This window comes from Parasteatoda tepidariorum, chromosome 5 (assembly GCF_982258835.1).
Source record: "Parasteatoda tepidariorum strain Cologne lab strain chromosome 5, Ptep-v5.0, whole genome shotgun sequence".
Taxonomy (NCBI): domain Eukaryota; kingdom Metazoa; phylum Arthropoda; class Arachnida; order Araneae; family Theridiidae; genus Parasteatoda; species Parasteatoda tepidariorum.
This window is the reverse complement of record NC_141759.1, coordinates 62,202,597-62,224,570: the sequence shown is the minus strand read 5'-3', so window position 1 is coordinate 62,224,570 and position 21,974 is coordinate 62,202,597. Positions and strand designations below refer to the sequence as shown.

At 31.3% G+C, this 21,974-nt stretch overlaps 1 protein-coding gene, 1 long non-coding RNA gene and 2 other non-coding genes across 16 annotated transcripts in view; 2 read left to right on the top strand and 2 right to left on the bottom strand.

Annotated features, from left to right (window-relative positions):
- Positions 1-21,974, top strand: part of LOC139426617 (uncharacterized) — a 90,096-nt gene that overhangs the window by 44,655 nt on the left and 23,467 nt on the right. For 2 of the 13 annotated variants that reach the window (XR_015433742.1, XR_015433744.1), the window contains 2 exons: positions 10,292-10,350; positions 10,438-12,407. The exons of 5 other annotated variants lie outside the window; for them this stretch is intronic. This is a non-coding gene — a long non-coding RNA (uncharacterized LOC139426617). 6 more of the 13 variants (XR_015433741.1, XR_011637840.2, XR_015433748.1 and 3 more) reach the window with 5 other exon arrangements.
- The window catches only part of LOC122271033 (putative serine/threonine-protein kinase DDB_G0277449), a 116,600-nt gene that overhangs the window by 82,868 nt on the left and 11,758 nt on the right, over positions 1-21,974 (bottom strand). The gene's annotated exons all lie outside the window — the stretch shown is intronic.
- LOC122271036 (U1 spliceosomal RNA) lies at positions 2,229-2,391 on the bottom strand. The gene has a single exon (XR_006226129.1). It is a non-coding gene; the product is annotated as a U1 spliceosomal RNA (small nuclear RNA).
- Positions 9,667-9,807, top strand: LOC122271037 (U4 spliceosomal RNA). The gene has a single exon (XR_006226130.2). It is a non-coding gene; the product is annotated as a U4 spliceosomal RNA (small nuclear RNA).

Here is a 21,974-nt window from a genome sequence, read left to right as displayed (position 1 = left end):
GAATTTTAGCTTCATGTTCAAAAGCTCATATTTTTTAATTATTTTTTTCATAAAAATTTAACTTTTTCGCCCTATATATATTCTTTCAAGACTACTTTACTTTTTTCTCCTCAACTAATTGGAACGTGTGGTATTTAATTTTTAACTTTTGGAACAAATCTGTAGGAATCTATAACATCATGAATCTATAACATCATGTCTGTGTGAATCTATAACATCATGTTATTTGAGTGAATTATTTATTTCTTACCATCCATAGTTGTTATCTTAAAAAGGTATTGGTGGTTTTCTGACCTTTTTGGGTGCAGGTAATTGAAAATCATTTTCTTGCTCCATATTTTCAGTTCCTCCTAGTCGTTGTTCTCATCAATTTTATATTTTAAATTAAAAGTAGGCGGATCTTGATTAGTAGGCGGATCTTCCCGGGATCAGAATAATCCGACGACTAAATCGTGCTGCCATCAATTGCATTAACAGTTCTCAAGTTTTTATTATGATGTATTTTAAAATCAGAGTTAGAATTAAAATTAATTTCAATAATTGATTTTTACAATAGTTTTACTAGGAGAATTAAAATCAAGCTTCTTACCTTTATTTTTCGTTTTTTTTTTCTTCTTATTTTGTTTGCAGAAGTTCGTAGTAGGCACACAATAAGTAGTAGGTGTACATACTTATCGCATCTTGCCGTTTCCATTTCTTTAACATCTTCTGCTTCATTCAATGCCTTATTCAGATGTTTATTTTGACTTTATAATAGTTGATTATTTTCTTCTTTAAGTTGATTATTGTTTTACTGCTATTTAGTTATCGTTTTATTTTATGTTTCAATATTTAGTTTAAGATTTTGAACCAAATTAATTAGGATGTTTGAATTTGACTCAGCCTCGGGTTACAAAACACATTCACATAACCACAATTTAATAATAAGCAGCATAAACCTACAAGAATTGGTACGCAACTACGCCTTTCATTCACGCTCTAAAAAATAGTGATTTGAAATCATAATACAAGATTACAACATTTGTATACCATTGCTCTTTTAATTTTAGTGGTGTTGTAAAGAAAAAGCTTTTAACGCTCATTTCGCTGTTGCGCGTTTTGCTTTATCGTTACAAATTTCGTATATTTGAGAAAGGACACCATTTTTAAAAGCTTTCAAATTGTGCCAGCAGTTTTGCCTTGTAAAATCTTTCAAAACGTTTGCTGCTGAAAGATATATTGTTTGCCTGGAGTTACATAAAAATGTACAGTTTCCATAGTTTTATCCAACCCCTGTACGATATGGAAGTAAAAATAAGATTTTATAAAATAGTGAAGAAAAGGAGATAAACGTCGATACACAGATGCCAACTTTCTCCGCTTTGTTACCGGTAAAATAATTTTAGTTATTTTTAGATTAATTTTTTTTTTCATTTTAATTATTTTTTTCCACTACTTATCAAAATTTTAAGTATTATGTAAGATGGTGTGATGACATCTTTTAAAGAGTGAGATTGCTTTGGTGAACACAAATGCATGTACGTATCACTGAAATAAATTTAGAATATTTTAGACGTCCATTTTATATTTTTGAAAAAAATATGAAATAGAGTTCGAGAATTTTGATGATTAATGGGTTAATACAATTTTGGTGATCCAAAGAAAATATATCTCTTAAGAAACAATCAATAGATATCTTTAAAGCAATAACTACTGCAAGTTTTATTGAATAAAAATTTAGACGAATTTAAATAAATTAACTCTACATGCTTTATTTTATTAAATTATTAATTTTTTCGCCATCAAATAAATACATAACTGTATTTTTTTAAGGTTCTAGTATATATCCTATGCATAAACATTTTTCCCAAGATGGTTAAAATATTTTTATTCAATTAATTTTTAAGAATAATATGTAAATCATTGAAGTTAAATATCTGTAACTTTCAATAGAAAATTACAGAACAAAATGTTTAACTTAGCTTACAACGAACAAAAATATTTGTTTCTATTTCGCGAACAGGTAGCACTTAGTTATACGCACTTGGTTCCTTGACAGAAACGCAGGATCTCACTATATTAACAGCTTAGTATAAATATTATATATAAAAGCTATTATCTATCTCATAAACTTTACTATCAATTCGGAAAAGTAACACCTACATTTTGAAATGGGGAAAGAATTCCATCTGGAACGTGAAATTGGTAACGGCGATGCAGACTGATATGTATAACTACTCTTATAATACCAGGGATCAGCGCGAACGCAGTCCCCGACTACCAAAAATTACGCGCCCCAACCAACCGCAATTTGCGGAAGTGGCAGTCGTCAGCCTTCCGAAGTGCAATGGATGGCCTCCAACCAGGAGAGCTCCCTCCGTGATCAGAGCAACTCCGACGCCAAGTAAGTATGCTCACAAATAATTTCTAAAAAATCTAAAACAAATTATATATTATTTATCCTGGTAATAAAACTTGATACTTTATTTATTTATCTACGTATAATTATTTAATATTTCTATAAATATATATCTCCTACGTGGCACCCTGAACTCGATAATTTCTCTATCTATTCTCAATACTATAAAATTTGTTAGATGGTCTTAAGTGATAATGCAAGTAGTGTTAAAGATATAGAAGTTAATTATTTATTTAGAATAATTTTATATTTTTATAGAAATAAAAACTTAGTTGCGAAGTAATTATTTGGATTTGTTTTTTACCCTTTTTAAAATGGTTGTAGAAATTTTAAGCATAAACGGTGATATGGTGCTCCGCATACTGTCATACCAATTATTGGCGTGCGATTTTTCCGTTTTTTGAGCAATAGTATATGTATATAACACGATATTCAGGCTATAGATTGTGAGGTGCATGAGAAATTATTAGAGCACTTGAGGGAGCATTGTAATGATGACTTGACATTCCTTTTCTTCTACCACCCTTACTATTTCTTTAGAAACTCTGTCGACCGTTTCGTCTTATGATACTGCACTTTCTATTTTTATGTTTAGTACACAAGGACTAACTCCCAAAATCCTATATTTTCTGCTCCTACTATTTGGTTCTATTCCTTTCGATCCTCGATGCGAATATTTCAAACTCTTTCCACATTTTCCTTCTTCATCAAGTTATTCCACATTTTTGCAAAAATATGTTTCATTTCTTTTTCTTTTATGCGCCTCGAAAATTAGAGAACTCCAATTTGGCACTTTTTTAAAAAGCGTTTTCTTCCTAATCAATAGCAACTTTCTTATTTTCTTTAGTAAATTGTTTCCATTGTTGTTCCAACTGTTGACGCGACTATTATTCTTTCGAAGTCGATTGACTTCTTTCAGAATTTCTCTTGGTATCTTTTCCAATCCCAGTACCTTCCTCATCAAGTTTTTCCACATTTTTACAAAAATATGTTTCATTTATTTTTCTTTTATACGCCTCGAAACTTAAAGAACTCCAATTTGGCACTTTTTTAAAAAGCGTTATCTTCCTAATCAATAGCAACTTTCTTACTTACTTTTGTAAATTGTTTCCATTGTTGTTCTAACTGTTGGCGCGACTATTATTCTTTCGAAGTCGATTGACTTCGTTCAGAATTTCTCTTGGTATCATCTTGGCTTAGGGTCACTTAATTTGCCAATATTAAGTCAACGTGACTTTATGTCCTTAGTAGAATGGTAGAAATCATATAAATCTCGGTGCGCTGCCGCGAAGCGGCATTAACCGATTCATCTGTAGTAGTAATTCGATGATGAGGAGTAGTGAGGTGGAATGGAGAGAAGGGTGGTGCTTAGCACCAAAAATCGAGAGTGTATTTCGTGTGCTAGGGCAACGTCATATCCCTAAGGAAAAAGGCAGTGATTGTGCTAAATTTAGTGTTATCGTCAATTAATTCAATATCTAGGAGTGAGTTAAAATTGCTGGTGGTACAGGTTTTTGCTTCATCGTAGAAATTTTGGTTTAAATTTTTTATATAGACGTTGATCTCATCAATTTTAGGATCCCTTTTTATACTATTATTGCTACTGCATTTAGGGGCGCCGACGAGTCTTCTTATATAATCTTCCCTTCTGCCATAGAGAGTACTCTATGTCCTTCATCATCATCATCATCGAAATATAACTGGGCGCCTGGGGCCGTTAGCGGCCTTTTTCCCATTCATCTTGTATTTAATCTTTAAGGTGGTTCTTTCTGGTAATTGGAATAAAAGGAAATCAAATATTTTGTATTTTAGTTAAAATTATGTCACTACAAAAATGACATGCAATCGGCCTGAGGTTTATGTCTTCTCTTAAGTTTTCGAAAGTAAAAATTTCGTTGAATCCTGCGGTGTCACAATATATGGTCTTTTCAAAAAATCTGAAGTTTTGCTTTGCAATGTGATGATCTAAAAAATCTATGTTGAGGTCGCGATGTATGTTTTTATTGCGGATAAACCATCTTGCTTTTGTTATTTTCCTGAGGATTTTATTCTGGCATATTTTGAGTTTCTTAAGGAGTGATGTGGAGATGTTGCATCAAGCTGGAGATGCATAAATTAGGATGGGACGGATCATCGAGATGTAAAGTAAACGTTTAACCCTTTCGCGCCGACTGTCACAAATACGTGACAGCAAAAAACCGTATCAATCAGGGTAAGAAGATAAAACTGGTAATCAAAGTATTTCTTTAGCAGTTTATTTGTGGGCGGAGTTATAATTTTTTGATTTATTTAATTCACCATTACTTTGTTCAAAATAAAACTATTTAGTTATACTCTGAATTAACATTGATTATAAATATGATTAAACTAACAATAATTAAAATAAAAGCAAAGTAAGTCTGTCAAATTAGTAACGACTACATTTAAGTTATCGTTTTTTATTTAATTGCAACCTGATTCTGATTTTGTACGAATGCTTTTCTGAATCACCCGTCCCCAAGGGGTTAAGTCTGAGTTCCATTTTAGGGTTCTGAAGAAGGATTTGTAATCTGTGGAAGGCTGTTTGTGCTTTGTTGATAACTGTTTTGACGTGACCAGACCAAGATATTTTGCTGTTTTGACTATGGGTATCGTTTCGTTAAAGAGTACAACTTGATTTTTGGGGAGGATAGTTTTTCTTTTATGTTGAATGATTAGTAGTTTCGATACTCTATGTCCTTCAGGGCTGAAAGCCCATATATATCGAGACGGAAAAGACTAAAAACTGGTAACAAATAAATTTCATTTTTTAGTTTTTTTCCGGGAATAATAAAAATCCATAACTACCAATTGTTTTTAACGGATGCAATTTTTAAATTGAATTGCTTCTTCACATTGATAAATTTCCTTACAGTGAATTGTTATTGTTGAGAATAGATTAACTCCTCCCGAATATTATCTAATATTGAAATAGTTCTTCTACCAGTATTTTCTCTTTTCCACCCCGCTTTCAGGCCTGATGTCCTTCGAAGTAACTGGTGTTTAATCATGCTAATTTGGTACTTTTCGATAAATATTTGACGCTACATTTTTATGATGTGTTGGTGATTACTATATTTCCAACTTCTATCGAAATATCTTTTTCTATAACTTAAATCTCGAAGTCTACAATATTTCTTTAGATATTTTTCGATCAAGTGAATCCTGTGTGAACGTGTGTTATCGTTCATGAAAATGAACTGGGGTCTGACAGTGCTTTGATCAGTCCTACATTGGATTCTAAGATCTGTTGTTACTGCCTCAAAGATCATACTACCGCGCAATTGAAATTTGAAAAAAATAATATAAAATGTAAGTGCTTCTCGATTGATTCTGAGAAAAGAGGATTGACAACTATTTTCCTTTCATTGCTAATGCTATGAACGCTAAAATAGAATTTGAAAAAACTGATCAAACAAAATTTATTTTTGAAAAAATATTTTTTGCAATATATGCAGCCTACCATAAAAAGATAAAAAATTTCAATTTTGAAAGTTTTGTCGCTTACGTTAATTTTTTAATTGCACGGTAGTATACGCCTTTCAGGAATGTGGCCTGATTTCACCAAATTCATTTTCTAGGCTGAGACCTTCTTTAGATCTCTATTTAAGATAGATCAAAGGCTATGTGGGACAGCAGTTTATATTTATCGATGATAATGCTAGCTTAATCAGACAACAGCTTGAAGCCATTTGTGTAAACTGAAGAATGCATAAAATTTCCAAAATATTAATTCTACAGCATTAAACTTTTCTAAACTTTATTGAGTTTCAAATTCTTCACTTTTTGATAATTTTCTATATTTTCAGTTTCTGTGAGGAAACAAATTGAAGTTTTGTGTCGACAACATTTTTTTCAAGAAGTATATATTCATAAAAGAATTTAAAAGAAAATTAGAAATGCTGAAATAGAATTTCAAAAAACTGATCAAACAAAATTTATTTTTGAAAAAATATTTTTTGCAATATATGTAGCCTACCATAAAAAGATAAAAATCTCAATTTTGAAAGTTTTGCCGCTTACGTTAATTTTTTAATTGCACGGTAGTATACGCCTTTCAGGAATGTGGCCTGATTTCACCAAATTCATTTTCTAGGCTGAGACCTTCTTTAGATCTCTATTTAAGATAGATCAAAGGCTATGTGAGACAGCAGTTTATATTTATCGATGATAATGCTAGCTTAATCAGACAACAGCTTGAAGCCATTTGTGTAAACTGAAGAATGCATAAAATTTCCAAAATATTAATTCTACAGCATTAAACTTTTCTAAACTTTATTGAGTTTCAAATTCTTCACTTTTTGATAATTTTCTATACTTTCAGTTTCTGTGAGGAAACAAATTGAAGTTTTGTGTCGACAACATTTTTTTCAAGAAGTATATATTCATAAAAGAATTTAAAAGAAAATTAGAAATGCTGAAATAGAATTTCAAAAAACTGATCAAACAAAATTTATTTTTGAAAAAATATTTTTTGCAATATATGTAGCCTACCATAAAAAGATAAAAATTTCAATTTTGAAAGTTTTGTCGCTTACGTTAATTTTTTAATTGCACGGTAGTATACGCCTTTCAGGAATGTGGCCTGATTTCACCAAATTCATTTTCTAGGCTGAGACCTTCTTTAGATCTCTATTTAAGATAGATCAAAGGCTATGTGGGACAGCAGTTTATATTTATCGATGATAATGCTAGCTTAATCGGACAACAGCTTGAAGCCATTTGCGTATACTCTAAAATACAAAAAATTTCTAAAATATTAATTCCATAGCATAAAACTTTAAAAACTTTATTGAGTTTCAAATTCTTGATTTTTTGATATTTTTTTATGTTATCAATTTCTGTGTGGAAACAAATTGAAGTTTTATGTCGACAACATTTTTTTCAAGAAGTATATATTCGTAAAAGAATTTAAAAGAAAAAATGCGAGCTGAAACTTATTCTTATGCGAGTTATAAGTTATTCTTCATCACAACACTATGGTAATTCTATAATTTTATTTGTCATCTTGCTTGGAAAATGTACTTTTGATGTAAAAAACAATCGAATACCGAAGTGCATTTTTTTTTTTTTTTTTGGTTTTGGTTTCAAATGCCCGTCCTGAAATCGACTTTCGTCATTTCCGTATTAGAAGGGCAGATTTGTTGGCCGCACTCTCATTGGTACCATATTCGGTGGGCCAACGCTGCTTCCACAGATCATGAGTAAGGGTCCCCATGTCGTCAGGCTAACCGTGGGAAGTCTTCGTGGTTTTCCTACCCATGTAACTCAAATACGGGTTAACTCCATCAAAAAGACCTCCACGAAAGCAAATTTCACCCAATACATGATCAAGGAATTTCCTTGTGTTATGGATTTGGTTCAAAATTACAAGACTAATAAATTGAACATTGGTAGCGGTAAACTCAAAATTGGATTATCAGTTGCTCAAAGACTGTTACAAAGTAAAATAAACTCACGATGAAATTTTGAAAAGAAATAAAATGTCTATGTAACATTTATCTGAACTTAAGAAGACCATGTTCTTGATGCCTACTCTTCAGAGACACAAGGGTCGTATGTGAGATCAAAAGAGGATGATCTGATATGAAAGATTTTACCATTCTCATAACTATTTATAACTTTTTGCATTTTCAAGGGCATAAATAGTTGTGGATATTTTAATTTTGCTAAGAAATAGATATAATGAAATAGTTTTCTGACCAGACTTCGCTCTTTTCCATCTTGATATACATTGTCTTTCACCCTCGCTGGGCGCTTGGGACTGATTTCACCTGTTTAAATTATCTGTTAGTAGCTGTGGATGAAGTTCTTTTAATTCTAATTTATTAAAATGATAATACACTCCTTTTTGCTACCACTGAAAAAACCGTTTTCTGTAAATTCGAAAATTCTGATCTAATGAAATAAGGGTTGATCTAAACCGAACCACATTGCTACCATCAGGCCGTTTGTCTCAAAATTAAGGGCTGTCTCGAATTATACTGACTTTCTAAGCGATTTACTGGCTGTTGCGAAATATGTTGCTCATAGTTTCAGTTAAATCGTATACACATTCTATAAGATTTCTTCGAACTATTACCATTACACTTTCCTGTGTGAATATCCGAAAAATAGTCCACAAGTTAGTTAAAGATACGACTTTTTTAAAACCATTTCTAAGAAACCATATGACCGATTTTGTTCAAATTTTGTATTTTGCCATGTAAAATTTATATTATCTAAAATGATATCCAAAATTATATACCTTACTGTTCAATTTTTTTCAACTAGTATTAAATAAAATAATAATAAATATATATTTAAATTTGTCGACCAGGTGGCCGAGTTGTTAGCGCTCCTGACTGCGAAGCCAATGTCCGCGGGTTCGAATCCCGCTCTGGGCATGGATGTTTCTCTCTCTGGTGTTGTCCTCTGTTGTGTGTGATGAGTGAATGTGGCCCACCCTATGAACGGGGTTTTTTTGGCAGTGTGGCGGGGGCAATGTTACTCGCCTCCGTGACTTTGGTTCACAGATGCCCACTGGGTAACGCGAAATGAGTAACAACTCTGGCATCTTCTAAGGCGAAACGAATAAAGTTCAGTGCCTGCTATTCGAAAAAAAAGTACAAATATTTAAATTTATTTTTTGCATGGAATTATCTTTGAATAAATTAGTTTTATAATTGTGTTCGAAAAATTTTATATTCGCCTAAAAAGTTTTTGAGCTATGCTGAAAAGCACATAAGTTCTACACGGATTCCCTATAAGGGCCAAAATGAAGTAAGAAACAAGTGCAAAAAAGATTTTAAAGGTTATTCTAAATCTCACTTCAGAGAAATAAATAAACAATTCATTTCCATGGACGAAAATTCATACTCTATGCAATATTTTAAATTAAAAGATAAAATGTCACTGGCTGTTGCTAACATACAACAATAATACAAAAAACACGATAATAGTGCGAAAAAATAGTACGATTTTGTCTCAGTGTCAGAGCAAAGTTTTAAAATAAATCGCACGATTAAATGGCAAACGACCAATTAAATAATAATTAATGGCAATAATATTAAATACTTTCAATAGCTTTTGACAATGAAAACAGATATTTTTAATATGCGTCAACGTTTTTTTTCATAAATTAAGCAGAGTCACTTATTTAAATCCTGCTATACTATAAACGCTAAAATGGAAAACAATAGTTATCTTAAAGTACCACTAAGATTAAATATCTTTTTTTTATATATAGTTAATTTTTCTAAAGCAATGTTAGCTTTGCGCAGAGGCAGTGTCATAGCCGATGAGGTTCTACCGAGGCGTGACTATTGCTAGTTGAAAACTTTTCCCAATACCCCGCCATGTCGTCGTGAAAAACCGACGGCAGAGGCAATTTTTGGGAACCTCTTCGGAGGTTTTTGTAAACAAGAGAAGGGAATTCAAAGTTGGTAGCTAATTAATTACGATGAGCAGTGTAACGCCTACTTTTTAACATAAGTTTACTTTTAACAGAGGATAATGTAAGGGTATTCGATTAGATTTCCCTAGGCATTTGCATGAAGAGCACACACACTTACTGTTAAATAAAAATATTTAATGAAATCCTTCTTTCCGAAAAATCGCAAATTCTAGCTTCAAAATCTTAACATAGTATTTGGAAACACTTTCTCGCCATTTTATATAATGAAGTTTTATTGCACTGCAACATGGTGCAAACATCTCAAAAATAAAAGAAATCTTACAGTTTTTAGAATATTTTCTAAAAAATTACAAATACACAATTTTTAAGGAGAGTAAAAAATTATGAAGGGATGTATGTAAGCGGAGCACATAGTTTTTGCTCGATTGTGTTCGTCATCTGTAGAAAGAGTTTTCAGACTTTTTTTTAACCTTTTTCAGAAACAGCTCCTCAATATAGGATGTCTTTTCTCTCAAGTTTTCAGATGCAAAATAATCTGGTAAGTTTTCATTCTAATGAAGCCATTTCTGGTGTTCCTGCTGGAGGTCATTAATTTACTTCATGGTTCAAATTCCTTAAAACTTAGGAACAATATCACGAAGGTGCGGTGGATCACGGCTATAAGTGAACATTCACTTGCCTCATCGGCTGAAGTATAGGGTTAGACGTCGTACCAGTAGTTCAGTTATAATACAATCTCACTCCACGAAATCAGAAACGAGAAATACTAAACTAGTCCAAACATTAAATATTCCTACCATAAAAACTGTGGCATTTTATTTGTGTCCTGTTATTCAGAATCTTGTTGTCATTTCTTTACACTCCGTTAGCCATAAATAGGAATGCACATTCAGTAGGGGTGTCATAGTTTTGAAGTAACGCCCACTTTCTACTCAAAGCTCACCGAAAGAGTCAGTAAGTTCGAACTGGGAGTCAGAGGCCACAAAAGAGTTCCCCGTTTCCATTCATCGTGAAATTCTGAACTAAGTGATGGAACAATTAGGTGATTGAAGAGCAAATAGAATGGAAGACTATTGAATGAAGATGAGATGAAGATAAAGTTAATATCGAAAATTTCGAGAAAAAGTGAGCAATAGGTCTGAGAGTGCCATCTTCTTCGATTTTCAAATTTAAATACATTGAAAAAATTGGCAGTCAAGGGCCTTCAGCAGACAAGTTTTTGTTAAGCTTGTTGAAATGTTGATTAATTTTTAGGTCAGTCAGCATGCATGTCATTATTAAAGCCAGATGGTTTTTGCAAGATGATGTTTTGTAGTGCGGAAAGTATTTTGAGTTGACTGTACATGGCATTGCCCCAGGCAGCAGATGAGCATGCCATTATGGGTCTTATCGTGGAAGTATATAATAATATTTACGAATTTCAGTGTTTAGTGTGGCTTCATTCTGTAACTCAGTGATGGTTTGTTTTGTTTTTAACATGTTGGATGTGATCAGTCCAAGTAAAATGATTATTTAGAACAAAACCGAGATAAGAGGCTTTGTTCACGCTTGATTGATTTCGTTGATTAGCACAAGTTATGATCAAGTTTATCTCAAATTTCCAGTTGAGACACCAGTTCTCAATATAATAGTTTTTAGACTGCAGCTTCTGAATAACCAGACTTGAATCAGCAGATTTGACAATAATTTCTTCGTAATTGGCATATAAAACGCAAAATGAAATACACTGATGGATAATACTACAAGATACATACAGTTCTTAAATATTTGAAAAGTGGTGCCAATACTTTAATAAAGAATTTGAACATTACTTTTTATTTGCTCTCACTTTTAGAAACATTCAATACCTTAATAAAGAAATTGAACATTACTTTTTATTTGCTCTCACTTTTAGAAACATTCAATACTTTAATAAAGAAATTGAATATTACCTTTTATTTGCTCTCACTTTTAGAAACATTCTGAAAGAATATTCTATCATTTCTATTATAAATACCATTCTAACATCTAAAAGTTAAGTCATAAGCATGCCTCGAGCAATCTGCTCTCAATGTCTAATAACTTAGAAAATAAAAGAATATCCACCGATGGTTATAGTTGAAGAAGTTAACGCAGATTAACGGTATTAGACACAGATAATAATAAAAATTAAAAGGATCATTTATAACTCCACCTATGACAAACACAGCTCTTCTGTATGATTTTTTTTTCTATTCAAAGTTGCGGAATTCTTTGAATTGTTGTAACTTAAACTATGAGTATCGTAAACTTTATCATAATAGACGGATAGGTAAGAGCCGTCTGGCTGATGCTGAAAAACAAAAGATGATCCAAGTCCAAAGAATGCTGCCAAAAGCAGTCCACGAAGCATTCAGGTAAATTTATCTATGGAACAGTTCGTACAACGTAGGTTATTGGTTATCCCGTTATAAGATATTGTAACTTCCTCCTACAGTGCCATCTATCATCAGTTTGCTGAACTCAGCAGTTGAGACTAAGATTTCATTCGCTTAAGACTCTTATGCCACCACTTTCCCTTTCTTATTTTGTTAATTGTAAATTTTGTGCTGTGAGATAAACTGAATCTCAAATTCCTACATGTTTTTACTTACTATTTAAGTTATCTGAAACGGTAAGGGTTCAGGTATTAGGCATTATGTCTACTATATGAAACCTGAGCTCCCGTTACACAAGTTAATTAGAATATGGACCACGTATTAATCCCCGAGAAATTTTAAAAAGTTAATCAAATTTTAAAATTAAAAGCGTTAGATATATTTCATTTTGATTTAGTTTTTTATTGTTAATTTATTGTACATTTGCTGTTAGATCTTTAATAAATTAAACATGCGCTTTCTGTTTAATTTAGTAAAGAAAAATGTCACCTAAAATGATTATTTGTTCAAATGTTTCCAAAAATTCATAACTACTGAGTTTCTAAAAATAAACATCAAAATATTGTTGTTCAGATCTAGCAAATATCGTCAGCCAAAAGTGAAACTTACAGTAACATTTCTATACGAGGATGCCAGAAGTCGGAAACCGATCTCATAGCGTTCGAAAGTTATCTTATGTAGACATGCCAACTTTTTTTACTTCGTAAGAAAATTTTTTCAAAAGGTAGCGAAACTTACGTTTAAGCTGAAAGAGTTGTCAAGAAACTAAATAAAATGTACTAAAATTTATATACAGGTATTTGGAAACTAACTGTTTCATCTTTCCAAATTAATATTCTTAGAACAGAGATCCCCCGCAGGGATACTCTAACAGAAATAATTTCATTAAATAGGTTAAAAGGAGAGCTCTCAAATGTTCTCTTAGAAATTTTAATAACAGTATTTTAGTTTCTGAGGACACTGGTCAACTAAGTTTAAAGCAATAATTTCTGTTTTAGTAAATTTGTTTTAAAGTTATTTTATCCACCAGAACCTACAACCAATTATAGATAGTAGTGTTCAAAACATAGATAACTACCAGTTTCATGATGAGCCTTTTAAAGTAAAAGTCAAAATAACCGTATTTCTCAAAATTTTGGTTTTCAGCTCAGAATCAGTTTGAGAACTCTTTTGAGAGAAGCCACACAGTTCATATTCCTGTACGAATATACCCAGTTGTGAAATGCTTAACTTTTTTGCGGCTGTCTCATCGTCTGCTAACCACATCGATCCCATCTCATTGTTTTATGTTCTTCATGAACATAAACAATGGGATAAAAGATTGGATGAATGGGATAAAAGCCGCTGTGCTCCTATTTTGTGCTCCAGATGCATAATCATCCCAAATCTAACTTATTTTTCTCACCATCAGGCCTGAAAGCGGGACGGAAAAGAGAAAATACTGGTAGAAGAACTATTTCAATATCAGATAATATTCGGGAGGAAGTAATCTATTCTCAACAATAACAACTCACTGTACGGAAATTTAACACGGCGAAGAAGCAATTCGATATAAAAATTGCATCCATTAAAAACAATTGGTAGTTATGGATTTTTATTATTCCCGGAAAAAACTAAAAAATAAAATTTATTTGTTACCAGTTTTTACTCTTTTCCGTCTCGATATATATGGGCTTTCAGCCCTGCTCACCATGAAAAAGAATTTCTGAGAATATTGCAAAATGCATATTTAATTAATAGAGAATTAAGAGATAAAAAAACTTTCTTGTCAAAAGAGGCAAGACAATTAAACACCAGCAAAGCTACTCATGTCACTCTCAGCGATATCATTTCAGTGACTAAGGCAAAATTCAATGATAGGAAAATCTAAATCAAGCACCAAATCCCTGAAATCAGTACCAATAGAACTCCCACCAGCACACTAACAAGACTCCGGACAGGACACTTTAGGCGGATGAAGATTTATGGTGACGGGACAAAGACTTACCTCCTCTGCAAAAATTGCCCAGACATAGAACTAACCCTCATACATCTTTTCAACTGTCCCGCTATACTGGCGCAATTGCAGCAAATAAGTGACAATCCGTGGGCGGACTTATATGAAGAAAATTGCCTTCAAATTGCAGATGTTGTACATAGGACCTTTGATAAAATTATTTCCTGTCCATGACATGACACCAACCAACCAATTAAGAGATTATTACAAACATTAAGAGATTCAATTCCCCTTGCTCTTTCAAATTTTATTACTTAATTAATTCATTGAGACACTCATAGCGATAATATGGATAACATTTACATATTTTATTTACAAACTTTTCCCACTTTTTGTCGAGAAATTTCTCTTAAATATTTAACGTTCTAAATTTTATGTCTTGCTTCTTTATTTTTCATTTGGAATGATTTTGATTATCAATATTAGCGAAAATATGAAACAAATGTATGAAACCGGATAATCATGCAATGAATATCACAGATAAAATTAGACAAACTAAGCCTATCCTTACTTGAAGATTCTGTAGTACTTTGTTTATTTGAAAAGATAGGACAGCCGAAATGGTAAAAATATATTCAGCAAAATTTTCAGCCACAACAATGCATTTTTAGACTGCATGCCTATTAAAAGAATAACCCTGATTCTTAAAAATAATAACTCTTAATAATATTCGATTCTTATAGTCCTGATTCTATCACAAGATTCTTATATTCTGATGTAGCAACTGTTTGATGTTTATTTCTTGCCACTTAATTTAAAAACTTCGTTTGCCCTTGCCCTAAGAATCTAACTTATTATTGAATTTATCTGAAATGAATTAAATTGCAAAATTTACTTCATTGAAATGACCATATAATAAGCATTATTCATCAGAGACAATTTTTTAAAAAAAGTGGAGCATTTACTTTTACTTTTAGCTATTTTAGTAAGATCCCCTGGCCTTTTTTAGACGTCCCAACATAATAACAACTAATTAAGTCAGTAATTTGACGTTAAAATTTAAAGGAATTTCGCTTAATGACAAATTTAAAACAAAATACCTGACTAAATTAGCAAGCTGATATTTTCAATTGCTTTGTATTAGCAAAATGTTTTAAAGAAACATAATGTTTATTAAATGTTTATTTAAATCCTGTGACAAAATTGTGAAACGATAAAGCGCAGATATATATATTGTTTTTAAATTGTTACCTTAAATGCAAAGCATTTTTATTATGAAAAGAAGAAATAAAAAGAGACGAATGTTAGAAAAATTTCGCTATGTGTAAATTTTAAAACAAAATACTAAGTAAATAAGTTGATATTTTGAGTTGTACTGAAAAGGAATGTGCTAGCAAAATCTTTCATGCGATCACATCACTCTTTTATATCTATATCAAATCCTATGACAAAATTATGAAAAACTTCATTGTTTATACACTGCTTCGAAAATATTACTTTCAATGTAAGGCATTTTTACTGTGAGAGGAAAAAAAGGAGGCAGAAGTTCAAAGAATTTGAATAAATCTAAATTTCGAAGCAAAATATGTCGCCAAATTAGTGAGCTGACATTTCGAAAAGCATTGAAAAGGAATGTGTAATGAAAACGTTTAAGGCAACAAGTTACTTAAAAGTTGCTTAACCTCTTGATGAGTTTATTCTTCCTCATTTACCACTAGCAAGAGAACCTCAAAAAATTGAGTACAACGCTTAGAACTTCCTTGACCGAATTTTCGCTGGGAAATGTAGGGCAGGGGAGATTTCCTGCCCTAAGCGTTAGTTTCCGGTTAGAACACATAATTTATTATTCTTTTTTTAGAGAATGCTTTTTTTTAAATTCTTTTATGTTGGTAAACATGACCAATTTACTTTTGTTTGCAAACATTCATTCCTTACACGTGCCACGCAACAATTCTCTATATCTTACTCTATCGTTCAGATTCTATATATAAATAACAGGGCTTCTGGTTTTTCGGCAGTAGCTGTTTTCTGATATTTTTTTTTCCTTAGCTATCATTAAGCCAACAGTTTTAAATTTACTACTAAAAGGCAAAGAAACTCGTTTCTAATTTATTTATTGTTTAATTGAAGTTTATACATGTAAACACATTATAATTTTCTTAGCCTGGTATCATTTTAAAGTTTTCTTTATTCATATGTGAGTCGCTCAGAAGCCAATGCGGTTAAGTCCGAAACACAAAAATTGAGAAAATTAATGTTTTTTGATACATTAGTTTTTAAAATTCTTGGTTTAATAATTTAATTAGAAAAGTGTATAAAGTCTTTTTTCGAGGTGTAAACTCTGCAAAAAAACAAGATATGTACAGGATGTCTAAATAAAAACGTAAATATTTATTGAAATAATGACAGCATCTTAAAAATTTTAGGACTTGTACCTTTTGGCAGCTGAAAAAGATAAGAAATTTATGTAAAAAAATATTGACAAAAAGTGAACTTATTCACAATGGCTTCTGAAATTATTATACAATATATTCAGAAGCTATTAAAAAAAAGGCTGTCTAACCTAGAAAAAAGTAACCAACGAGTAAATCCTTTAATAACTAAGAAGATTTTTATTTATTTCATCAAAATTTCCAAAAATCAGAAAATATCAAAAAATGGACTTACCCGCATTGGCTTCTGAGCGACTCATATATTAATCTTAAACTTGTGAATATTCGAGCAACAGGTAAAAATTTAAGTTATAGTGGTACTCATCTAGTTTAATTGAAATAATAGATAATATTAAAAAGCTTTTATTTTTCTAAAATTGCCACTTCTAGACAAAACTACTAGTATAAGGATTCATTTATAAACGCTTATAATTATTTCTACATTGAAATCTTTTCAGTAATGAAACTGTTGACTTATATATTAATAAATTAGACGGCTCCATTCCCAGCTCCCTGTGGCTCACCAACCACCAATAATTGCTACGCAATTTTTTTTTTTGTTCGCTTCGCAATCGTAATTGTTTACAGTGTTGGCACAAAACAATTTTTTTCAACTTAAATAGAAAATATTCAGTTGTATATGTACTAAAAAGAATTCCGTTTGCTTACGCTTCCAGCGTTCAAACATTTCCTTAAGGATTAAATTAAGATCTATTAAGGAACATGAATAATTCAGAATACTGGGCTGATACCCCTGTTCGTTGCCGCTAACCAACCCCGGTGATTGATTAGAAATAATTTTTTTGTTTATTTACTGTAAGAAATTCCGGATAGAATTCCGGTAAATATTATTAGCACTGAGTGCAGTATCCATTTAACCATAAAATCAATTCTGTCCGCAAAAAGTTTATACTGCAGTTTTTACGGTAATATTTATCTAGAGTGTTTCAGTTATTTTACATTAAATGTTTCTGTAAAAATTACGTTATATTAATTTTTTGCTCCTTGAAATTTTACGGCAAAAATGGATTTTACAGTAAAAAAGTACCAGTACACCAGTAGTGTGCCAGCAATTTCTATCGTAATTTTATGCGAAACTTCTTACAGTGTTGGCATAAAATGGTTGTTTCAACGAAAACTGAAATGATTCCCTTATACATGTACTATATAGCGTTTGCTATTGCTTCCCACATCCAAGCATTTCCCTTAGGTTTCTATCAAGATCTATTAGTGAACATAAATAATTTTACTCAGTAATCATTTTTTAAAATAGCATTTAAAAGTAAAGCTTCATTGTCATAACAAATAAGTTAATATTTTAGTTTACGAAACAGGTTGATATAATAAATACAATTTTGCATGCATCATCACAATGTTCAAGAAGCTGATCGTTAAGTTCGAAACCATTTGACGAATCTCTTTAAGGGTATTTTATAATAGCATATTGATGAAAAATTTACATCGAAACACAGTACAAATTGTAAAACGGTTAATAAGTTTGGACAACGATTCAAATAAGTTTGTCTTAACATGTAACGTAACAAGGGTATGTTATAGAATTACGTTGTAAAGAAACAACTCTTTTAGTTTTAAATTCTTAATAAACAAAACAATCAAAGACTTAATAAATTAAAGTAAATATTGCAGGCAAATACCTTTCTTTGCTTACGGTGTTTCAAGTTGTATCATCACATGTGGTCCACAAGTTGTACCAGCCGTAAGCAAAAGATTAATGACTTTTATTAGTTTCATGCTGGTGACAACAAAACAATTATAGAAATTAGTGAAAGAAAACTATCCTGCCATGTGATTTTTTTCCCAGCCAATAAAGACGTCAACAAAATTATTGGACTACAATATGAAACAGCTTTATTTTTATTAGATGAATAGCCGGTCTTCGTAAGAGTTAAAAAAAAAAGTAGCACTTATTGAAACTGAAATTACCTTAATGCTAATAGGTGCCAAAAATAATTAAACAGCATTGGTGATTTTTTACGATTTTTCCGAAACAAATTAGCACCTTTTTTTCATTAATTTTGCACATAGAGTACTCAGCTTTTTTATTTCAATTAGTACTTATTATCAAAATTAATTTGGCGTGATTAGAGTTAACAATAGTTTGACTTGACAATAATCAGTTACTCTTCTCTTAAACGAATTAGTACCATTCCTCTATTAATTTTGCTTTTAACATAGCTTATTTATTCATTTTAATTTGTACTTATTGCCAAAATGAAGTAAACATCATTGGTGTCAAAAATGGTACAAGGAGATTTTTTTATTTTCTTTCTAAACAAATTAGCACCTCTATGATTAGTATCGTTTCTCCATTAACTTTTCTTTTAGTACAAAGCCTATTTCTTTCTATTTCAGATGGTACCTAGTACCAAAATTAATTAAGCATTATTGGCATCAATAATAGCACCGTGATTTTCCGTGTTTCTCCTAATTTTTTGTTTTGCTTATTTTCCTCTATTTTGCTTTTCAGTACGTTGTTTTTCTTATTTTGATTAGTACCAATAACCAAAATCAATCATTTTTGTCAATAATAGTATGCAATATTTTGTTTTTCTCATATACGGATTAGTATTATTTCTCCTTTAATTTGGCCTATAAGTACACAACTTATTTTTTTTTTATTTAAATAACCGATGATTTTAAATTACTTAGGTTTATAGAAGCACGTTTTAATGGCGTAACCATAAGCAAAATAAACAAATAATTCCAAATAAATTCAGAAAAAATTTAGTGACGTAGTTCACTTATGGTTACTGAGTATCGTGATCTAAGGCTCCTTACTATCAAGGGCTCTATCGTGATCAATGAGCTAATTTGACGTAACGAATAAAAAACAATTTAATGTGAACGTGCAATAAATTCCTTTTTTTTTTTCAAATCAGAGCTATAAGCTAGTAAACACTACTGTTCTTGCGTTTAAAAAAAAAACGGAATATGTTTAGAAGTAAAAAATGGCGAATCAATCATTCCATTACCTATTTTAATTCAATATCGATTTTAATATTAAGATATCGAAAAAAGCTTTCCAGTTTAGTAATTCATGAATGCCAATATTTTTTCCGATTTTTTTTTCAATTGATTATTATTAGATTGGCAGTGAAATTAAATACGCAGACTTTTAATAACCGTTTAAATACTAATTAGAACAACATACAATCTCGGAATCCCTATCAGCAAAATAACTCGGGCCCTCATTGGTTCAATATTCACGAAATTTAGCTCAATAAGGTTTCAAAGGGCCATAATTTTCTGATATAGGATCTATATGGGATTGTCGGATTCACCTGATATTTTACAGCCACTTTACAACCAATATCGGCCCTAATTAAAAATGTCTGATTCACCCGATATTTCATATTCATTATTCAGGTAATATAGGCTCTGATTGGCCCCATAAAGGCCGATATTGGCCCTATATTAGGCAAATATTGAAAAAAATCAGACATCAACATATCAAACATATTGGTTCCTTGGTGTATGTTCATATACGACCCATATTGAGCCGATTTAGAGGAGGTCAGTGCCACGTTTGTGGCTCTAGTTTAAGGACTGTTCACTGGATGCGAAAAAATCACATGAGATTGAGAGCTTGATTGATAAAATAATAATTTCACTCGAAAGCAAACTCGAAGATTCTCGATCGCAAGCGAAAAAAGTAGCTGGCAGTGAGAACGGTCCCTAAACCGATACATAGAAAATCGCTTTTTCATAGTCCAACAGCAGACTCAAGGGTCCCTGGTTCGATCCCAGCTAAACGCCAGAGATCATCTTACGTGCACTCCCCCTAAAACTCATACAAAGCAAAATTCAACTAAAAATATCAAAATAAAGATTTAAAAAAAAATACTTTTTGAGAAAAAGATAAATGAAGAAGCGGGAATTCACATTCGTAAAATCACTCAAAAAAATCTAGATAATCGATCATTTCTCCTCGTAAATACTAAGACACATAAAATAAGCTGATAAATTTGTAGCAATTTCAGTTTTTTTCTTTTTTAATTTTATTTCTAAACCTCCATGAAAAGTACATTGATTGTTTTGTTCATATTGGAAAAAAGCCAAAGTTTTCAGTTTACGTTTTCGTTATCTAATTTTTGATTAAAATACATTAACATCTCCGCTTATTGAAGAATACTACTAATATCTGATGATAAGATAATGTGACCGTTTGCTAAGAATTAAAAAAAAAATATGTGAAATAAACTGCGCACTAATTTATTATCAATATACTCTATCAACTTTTTACGCATCATTCTGAACAATCATTCATACTTTCAGTTAAAGCAGCGATTGATTTTTAAATCTGAAACGCAGTCGCTTGACATTCTTATCAGCTAACATAAATCTGTCCATCATAAATCGTAATTTTAAGGCCAATGAAAACTTTATTGTTGATAAAGGTCGGTTGTGGGAACGCGAACGCAATTGAATAAAACAAAAGCTCGTCAGTAAAATACAGGGCTCGAAAAAACTCAGACATTTTACCCGTCCCCGAGGACGGCTTGTCCAACAATGTACCCGTCCTCCTTTTAAACTAACCCGTCGCTTCTAAATAAATAAAAATATAATTTTCTCTTATTTATTACAAACATTTATATAAATTGCACAATGAATAAGTAGTTACTAGGATTACAAATACTAGAATTACAATATACAGTAATAAAAGAAATACTAGGTTACTAGTAGTAACTTCGTGTTTCGTTTATGAAATAATTTATTTCCTTTATGAAATAATTTAAATGACAAAGGCAAGTTATCTAGAATGTCAATTACCAGGAAAATGTCCGTCCGCGCGGACGTCGCATTCGAGAAATTCGTTGTCCTCGTGGAATTTTTGGCCCCCGAGGACGGGCGGACGGATGTTTTTCGAGCCCTGGTAAAATATATAGTTTTTATGATACCCTGTCGTAACTGCGGTACCATCTTAAAAGGAAAAGGGTTAATGATCAATCGAAACAATCAATAAAAAATTAAAAACTTTTCAGTATTCATAAAGAGTAAAATTTTGAAAATATCAAATGAAAATTTTCACATCAATTCTAAAACATATTATCTCACGTCAACCACACATTGCCATGACCAAGACTTAACTGCCAAGTCCTCCGGATTTTCCAAAAAGATAATATTTTTATACTTAATGTGATAATAAAACTTTTTCTTTTTGATTTCTCTCTGGGATTTATAAATTTAATTAAAAAAAGATTTTAGCTATAGCTACACATGAGAGATTAAACATATATACAAATGCATGAAATCTGTACTTTGGTATGGAGCGTTTAAATGTAAAAAAGTTATGAAAATGCAGTCGTCTACTATTGGTTTTTCACTTCACTTCTACTGAATAAAATCATATATATATATATATATATATATATATATA